This window comes from Calonectris borealis, chromosome 2 (genome assembly GCF_964195595.1).
Source record: "Calonectris borealis chromosome 2, bCalBor7.hap1.2, whole genome shotgun sequence".
Taxonomy (NCBI): domain Eukaryota; kingdom Metazoa; phylum Chordata; class Aves; order Procellariiformes; family Procellariidae; genus Calonectris; species Calonectris borealis.
Genome location: NC_134313.1, coordinates 6,872,515 through 6,881,504, shown reverse-complemented (window position 1 = coordinate 6,881,504; position 8,990 = coordinate 6,872,515).

Sequence of the window (8,990 nt, the reverse complement as noted above, 5' to 3'; positions counted from 1 at the left end):
AGTCAAATATATACAAGACTAAAATTAGTAAGAAGAGTGGCAAAGCTGACAAATCATTGGTCTACCAGCTTAAAAATGAATGCTTGATTGAAGAGGATGGATGTCAAGGAAAATTAAAAAATGGTGACAAGCTTGCTGTCTCAGGAGATAGGGCAGCTCGGTTTGACATGTTGTATTGACCATGGAAACCATGGAGGTGGCAGATAACACACATCAAATTCAAGACTGCTTAGATAAGATTAGTCGACTAATGGTGTGCCAAGAGGTTGACAAATCACTGTACAAAACAACCTCTCTCCTCCAATGAGGTGGGTGAAGCCAGCAAACTGCTCCTTCACAGGAGCCCTGGAGGATAACCAAAGTAATCTCCCCCCAAAAGTAACAGAAACCCTGTTAGACTCAACAATCACCACCAGCTTCTAAGTATGGTATGGCACATGTATGTATGGGAACATACATTAATTACATATAGGAACATAACATACATTACATAAGGGAAAAGTCATTTTCTTTATACATACGTATGTAGGGTATCCCACACATATGGTATATATGGCATACTACATTTCGTATTATCATTTTTACTGAGGGTGATGACGTACCTTGGATCAAAAAGGTTCCCATAGTCTCTTCTTCAACCTTTCCCGTGCATGTAGCTGCATATATGACAGTGTCAGAAATGCCTCGACAACTTTCCACAGTTAGGAATGGTGCAGGTAGTCTTATCCATATAAAAATAGCAAAGAGTAAGTGAGCATTTCTCCTAATTGGGATGGGTAGATTTCTACTAGCACATATGCTTTCAGGAAGGAATGGAAAACTTCTTAAATTAGTTGCTAGAAACTGCCATGAAAATTGAAATACTGGGGCTTTCAGCACCAGAAGCTGTTCTACTTATTAGCGTAACCCCATTTATGGGAAGTATAGAATAAGCGAGGCCGTTGCAGTACTCAAACCACCCACTCCAGAAAAGAAGAGTTGTTTGAGACTGGACTTTTATGTGGAGGAGGTTTTTGTGTTCCTTTGGATAAGCTGTTTGTGTTTGTAGCTGATAGCTTTCAAAGACTGAAAGGCATGCTGGATCGCAATGAGAGTAATCCTATCTACTGTGTCACCAAGGCAGAAGCTACTTGAAGATGCGCAGCTCCATGCATATAGCCAATGGACTTCTGGCACATATATGTATGTGTGCAAATCGGTTTCAGACAGATGCAGTACACAGATAATAGGATCTTGCAGCACTTTGGGTGAAAGTAGAGAGTTGAATTTTCAAAAGCAGAGAAATCAAGGTCGTAATAGAAGTTAATTTAGTCTGACCTTTTGCATAAGAAGAGTTTATACGTATTTATTCTTTATGCTTTTATCTTATGCAGGGAAGGCCTGATTCATCTGCATTTAAAGCAGCTCTACACTGATTAAACTGTTTTCACCAGCATTTCTATTCGGTGCGTGGATTTCTCTTAGGGAAGTGCATATGTATTATGTAGTCTTATTAAAATAGAGAAGAAATGGCAGCAGCAGCTCTTTCAGACGAGAGACTGTCAGGAAGCAGCATGCCATGGACCTGGTGATCACAAAGTAAGTGATCATCCCTGTCTGTCATGCAAAGGTGGAGCAGACTCACATCAGGCTTCCTCGCTATCTGTGCCTAAAGCTTACCAATGACTAAGATCACCTCAAATAAGATGTGTAAAAACAGGAGGGAAACAATTAGCGTGGCAGTTGAGCTTGCCAAGGGTGAAATGGGGGGCAGATGTATTGTGTGCTGAAAAGGAGGCCCATAAATGGTGGTGATATACCATGGGTCACAACTCTTTGCCCTTGCTAGTGCTATTACCTTAACAAAGACAACAGAGGAGCAAGAAGTAAAGATGAACTCACAGGAGGATGCGAGCTGGAAGCTTGCAAATTGTGGCAACCAGAGAAGAGGTCAAGCTCTTCAGATTATAACTTGAGTTAGGAAGAGGATGTGATGAGAGCCAACAGCCAGTGAGCCCCTCCTGAGTGGGAAAAAGGCACCCGTCTGCACCAGAGCTATCATCCAAGGAAGGTTGCCAGGACCTGGAGCCTCCTAAACCCAGTTCAAGGTTGAGAAACTGGAAAGGGCCCAGCAAAGGGCTACCAAGATGGTGAAGGTCTAAGCACATGGCTTCTGAAGAGAGGTTGAGCGTTAGGCTTGTTTAATCTGTCAAAAAGGAGACCAAGACAATCTAAGAGCTGTCTGCAGGTATTGAAAAGGGTGTTACAAGTACATCAGAGACAAGATCTTCCCCATGGAATAAAAAGATGGTATAATAAAAGATAACAGCAAGAAGTTGCAGCTTGAAAAGTTCAAATTGGATTTTTTCTTTATTTTATTTTATTTTGTTCCTTAGGAGTGATGTACAGCAGTTGAAAAGGTAATCCAGAGGAGCTGTAGTATAGCCATTGCCAGACATTTTCAAGACTTGTCAAGACAAAGACATGGCTGACCTTACCATGATGCTCATGATAATCCTGCTTTGAACAGGAATTAGACTGGGAGACTTCCAGCTGTTCCTTCTGAAACAAAATATTCTGTCATCTGTAATATGTTTGGATAGGTGGATAACAGTTCTCATATAAAGGGCTGAGAAAACTGACTGGAACGATTGTGTGAACACGATGTACCACTCCTGGATAAATGGAATGGCAGTGCTGAATATATTTGTGAATGGTCGTCCCGCTGACTTCACAGTCTCTGGAGCAAACACTATCAACTGAATATTCACTGTGGCACTCTTAAAGGTATTGAGAGCTTTTAATTTATTTCAGAATGAGCTGGACCAGGCCTATAGAACATTTTAAGTACAAATAATTATCTTTTTCTTTTTTCTTTAAAAGGGCATATCCCTCACTTAGTTCTGTCATTTTAAAGAGATGCTAATCACCTGCATGACACTTTTTTCTTTAATTTCTTTAATTGCTATTCTGAGCAACCATGAATGACACAGATGGATGGATGGAAATAAGGAAGGAAGGAAAGAAGGAAAGAAGGAAAGAAGGAAAGAAGGAAAGAAGGAAGGAAGAAAGGAAGGAAGGAAGGAAGGAAGTCACAACTGGCAGCATATGACGATGTTGCAGAGAAAGCATGCTGAAAGACTCTGCAAAGCAGACTGGAGTAAACCAGGGTGAATTAAGTACAACACCCATCCAGAATCAGCAAAATATCTTCTGTCCATCACAAAGCCCAAATTAACCAGGGGATCTGTATTTCAGCTTTCCACTAAGGATTCATGAAGGATAAGCTTGAATTCTGGGAAAAGTTCTGTGGGGTCACTTGATCACATCACACATATAAAATGCAGCTGGAAGGACTGGATTTGTACAAATCTGTCATGGTTTAACCCCAGTAGGCAGCTAAGCACCACACAGCTGCTCGCTCACACCCCCTCTCAGTGGGATAGGGGAGAGAATAGGAAAGGTAAAAGTGCGAAAACTCGTGTGTTAAGATAAAGACAGTTTAATAATTAAAAAAAGGAGAGGCAAAACATAAAAAAGAGAGAAAAAGGAAAAAACCCACAACAAAAAAAAACAAGTGATGCAAAAAAACCCTGATTCATCATCACCAACCAACTGATGCCCAGCCAGTCCCTGAGCAATGGCAGCCCTGGCCAACCTCCACACCCCGCCCCCTAGTTTTACTGCTGAGCATGACGTCATATGGTATGGAAAATCCCTTTGGTCAGTTGGGGTCAGCTGTCCCAGCCGTGTCCCCTCCAACTTCTTGTGCACCCCCAGCCTACTCGCTGGTGGGGTGGGGTGAGGAGCAGAAAAGGCCTTGACTGTGTGTAAGCACTGCTCAGCAATAACGAAACCATCCCTGTGTTAGCAACACTGTTTTCAGCACAAATCCAAAACATAGCCCCATACTAGCTACTGTGAAGAAAATTAATTGTATCACAATCAAAATAAATACAAAATCTAAAACCATTGACAGTACTTCAGAGGATGGTAGAAAGTAACTGCCTTGTTTGGATAGTTAGACAATTCTGTAGCTTTGCATGATGGCAAGGACAGAGGGATAAAGAGAAGAAGAACTCATGGAAGACACAGACAAAAGAAAAGCAGGAGATGTAGTCAGATCATGGAAAGGTGACCATGCAAACTTGGGAATGTCTGGGCAAAGCAGAACAATAGCTTAGGGCAATTTAGGCTACTCAAAGAATAGCAAATTAGGGGAACCATGAACAAACAGAGCAAGAGGCACAATCTTGCTGTGGTCCCATTTGATCCAAAAGGCAAAACCAAACCAGAAAAGAATGAGCTGTAGCTAAACAAGCCCCAGACTATGTCTTTTATGACTCCAAACATTAATGGACTAATTTTTACTTCAATGACTATCTGTGCACACAGTTGTGATATATTTCATGAAGTTCCTGAGACTCTGGTACTATAGCTTGCCATAAAGCAACTGCATTAAAGAGTGAGAATGGGTAGGCTGAACTCTGACTCCCACACACCTGGATTTATACTGATTTATACCTGAAAACAATTCAATGATTAAATACACACTGGAAATTTGGGAGAGGGGATAAATAAATATTAAATATTGAGCTAGAAATTGTCAATTACTTAACAACATTCAACATCAAAATTGCTGAGCATATGTATTGAAATAAAACAAAACACTCCATAAGAGTTCTTCATGGACATGACCTTTAGCACCTAAATGACCAGCTGGAGTGAAATATGTTAGGCTGTTCTGATTATTGCACACAAATTTTTCAATAGAAATTTAAGTCCACAAAGAAGATAATCATTCAGCGAGGCTGACACATATTGGCATGCTGAGACTGCTGCAGAAGTGCCCCATGACTATTCATTATATATAAAGTTTCATGGGGTATTTGCATAAACCTTCACAAGGGTCTAACCCTGTTATTAGAAGGTCTCACCTTTCTCCTGCATCACCACTTAGCTATTTCAAATGCAGAGGTAGAAAGGAAGAGATCTTTTTTTAACATGCAGAAAGCACCAGAGGAACCTACAAATTTTAATGAAAGCTTTGGCTTGAATTCCCAGTTTTCACATAATCTTGTGATAGCATTCTCTCTCAAGCATGGCTCTTCTCTGGCAAGGGAACAGTGAAGAGGATAGGTCAGTGGATATTTATGAAGTGCTTTGAAGTAAAATAGTGCTCAGTATCCCTGTTAGCAATTTCCAAAGCTCTGTGCTAGGGTTTCAAGCCTCTTGAATACAATCCTTGAAAGCTAAGCAATTTCAACTTCCTCTATTGTCAGTGGATAGACCCGATTTTGAAAACAAATAAACAATTTCATTAAAGAGAAAATGGGCATCCATTGGAGGCTGGGAAAAGCCACATTTCTTGCCAAATTTTAAAGGAGCCTGATTCATCTCCTCAGCGTTTGCTTTTGATCAAGCTATACAGTCAAAACTTGCACCTAAGTATGAAAAACTGAAGAGCTAATAGTTAGGGATGTTGTCCAGTCCATGAATGCTGGGCCTCTACTTTTTGTCTACATCTTAGACACCCAAAAAGTGAGTCTTATAATAAGTTCCCTGGGTAGGGAAGAGAGGTAAGTAACCCTGAACGCCACCAAAGCAGAAAACAGGATCACTCCTGCAGACTTCCACTAGTACCTACTTCTTTTCATTGACTATATAGAGAAATTAAAACTTTTATTTTAATAGAACAGATTCATTTTACAATTAATTTTTAAGCACAAATTAGGTGATGAAATTAGGCAGGCTAAATTCTATCCTTGAAGTAGAAACATCTCCAGAGGTTTCTCCAGGTTTTATGCAGGCCAGCATGCAACTATTATCAGGAGATTGAAAACCACCCTCTTGAAAGTCCTCAGCCCAGCTGCAGAAAGAACTAGCTCTTCTGTCCCTCATCTACTCACACTTAGTCACTACTGCAATTTCTTTCCATCCATATTCAAGAAACAAAACTTCCATTTCAGAAGAGATTAAATTCTTTGAAAAGTGGAGCTCAAAGGGCTGTAGGAGCCCCAAAATAGTGGAAAAATTTCATCCAGCAATTAATAAAGCCATGATATATACTGAATTGTTATAATCACACTGTTTTCAAGTGCTTCAATTTTTTTTTATAATAATGCTTTATGTTTTAAATGCTATAGATTGCTTATATATAATTTTTTTTTAAAGATGAAATAGAGATTGAAAACAAGTCAAGGCATCTTTATGTCTTTTCACCATGTCCTTCTACGAACTTGTCAATAGAACTAGATAAGTTTTTGTTCTTCTTTCTTCCCAAATTACTGTGCCATTCCAAGCTAGATAACTGTCACAGAAAAGGAAATGGCTTCAAGGGACAGGTGCTATTTCAAAGCACGATACGCCTTCTTAGGGCCCTTGGGGTAGGGATAGAGTCCTATAAGAGTTCCAGCACTCTGTGGGATTCATCTGATCAAGTGTAGGTGTCAAGTAAGTAGATAGCTAAATATGATATCCTGCATAGTTGGTGGAAAAGAACAGGCCTAGAGAAAATTAGACCAGAAAAGTAAAATATGTCTGATAAATCACAGCCTAAAAGTGCATCTTTCCTTCCACTGACCATAAAAGGAGTTAAACTCCCCCTATTAGGCCACAAACAGGTATCTACACCACAATTGCCTAAAGTTAAATGAGATGATACTACTCTGTGTTGAGTTTTTCAATTTTTATAAGGAATTTTTTTTATGATGAGGGTGGTGAGACACTGGAACAGGTTGCCCAGAGAAGTTGTGGATGCCCCATCATTGGAAGTGCTCAAGGTCAGGTTGGATGGGGCTTTGATCAACCTGACGGTTGATCATGGCAGGGGGTTTGGACTAGATGATCTTCAAAGGTCCTTTCCAACCCAAACCATTCTATGATTCTATGAAATTCACCCTTGCTGGTGTACCTTCCTGTCTTCCTTCCTTCCCCCACTCTTTGCCCCTGTCTTTCAAAGCCCTGAGATCCTCTGTCTTTGCTGCTCTTTTCCTGCATGTGGGCTATCACCTTTCCTTCAGAGAACTTACTCATCTGGGCTATAGTCCATACTTCATCTTTAACACTGGAAAACCTCAATAGCCAAATGCACTTTACCTATTGGAGCCAGGAGATTCTCCATGCTGGTTGTAAGACTTCTAGATGCTAAAGAAACAACCCTGCGTTGCTGGCTTTGTTTCTTTCTTAACTAAAGAATCCCATAGAAGTGAAGGGAATTTCACTTCAAATAGAGCTAACATGAAGCCCAGAGCTGGCTCTGGGCATTGACAAGCTACAAAAATTTCATGGTTTTCCCTCCTCTGTCCAATTCTTGAAACATTGTCTTATCCTCTGTGAATGTGAGAGCTTCACTTAAGAATTTAAGCACTGCCCCCATAGACATAGCAAGCCAAGAGGAGCTTGTGCAGTTTGAAGGGAAATCCTAGTAGCAATACTGCTAATGTACTTAAATGTATTTAAAAAGGCTTTATGTGAAAGGACAATACATTAAAATTTCAAAGGTCGAGACAGAAACAAAGACGCTAACTGGGCAGTTATTTTGCTATTTATTGTGGAGGTAATTCTTAATATATATTTCTCTATATATAAATCAAAAAAATCTGAAAATAAGTCCATGTTGATTGCTATAGTTTGATGAAGTCCAACCACTTAGATGTTATTTATATTATAATGACAATGAAGATTTCTTTGCAATAGAATCTACACAATTAGAGTGGATTTACAATATTGAGAGTCATTATCAAGGCAACATCCCATTAAAAAGAATAAAAGAAGAAAAAGAGGGGGAGGCTTTTCTGAGAACCTGAAAATTAATGCTCAGCTAGACCGTTACTGCAAATATTTCCTACAATGTTCTGCAGCATAAGGAAGATAAAAACTGTGTCTCATCATTTGACAGGAATGACATCTTCCAGATTTTCGGGAGGCTTCATAGAAGCTCTCTGCCATACCCCACAAGAGGCAAGTTGTATGGACCTAATCCAACTCCATGTGCAATCCAACTCCAATTCTGAAATCAGACTCTGAGCCATGGAAGAGTATTAGATGTATAGGAACATGGAAACCTTTAGGTATATTTATCCATTAGTCAGAGCACTGGTAGCAGTATAGAATGTGAAAGTGAACATATTGAAAGACCCACCAACTTCTGCAGCAATACAAAAGAGACCTTTTCACACTTCCCTTCTCTCACAATCCTGCAAACAGAAGGCTGCGAATGCTGTCTAACGTACAAGGCAAGGCAAGAAACCACCAACCTGAATGTAAGAACAGCTACCCTGGTATGTTGTCAGACCGAGTATACTTAGGACTGAAAAAGTTGGTGTGTGAGACCTTGAAATAAGCACACTTCTTTGTACAGACTGTATACGTATATACACACACATACATTAGGCATGTATATATGTGTAAACTAACCTCTTTCTTAATGTTTTTCAAAATTTTCTGTTGGCAGACTCCTGAACATTTTCTACAAGAGGAGCAGACCCTCATACAGCACACTGAAGCTTGCTGATGGTTGGAGATTGCTTTTCTCTCTTGTTTTTCATATACTCCTTAGGAGTCCATGTTGTGGCTCAAAACCACTGCACTGTATAACAGCTTAACCTACATTTCCCATTATATTTAAAATTCTGTAAACAATTTACCGAGGAAGAAGTAAGCTGTGACACATAAGTTTAGCTAGCACTAAAATGTTGAGGCCGAAAAGTGATAAAGACTTCCCAAACAAGAAGCGGGAACTAGAAGTTCTTTATTCCTGACAGAATTTATTTGTTAACTGGGTAAATCTGGCTTTTAGTTTTAAACTGTCAATTTATAAAAGGGGAAAAAAAAGAGAAAATAGTATCTACTTATCTAATTCAAGTTCTGAGGTAATATTTAATGTTTAAAAAACTTCTCAATATTGAAAGACACCATGTAACTGTTTCTATATAATTTCTGCCCCTTTGAGGGGCAGATGATTTCCAGATGCGATATACCTTTGTATTTTCAGGTGATCTTAACCTCAC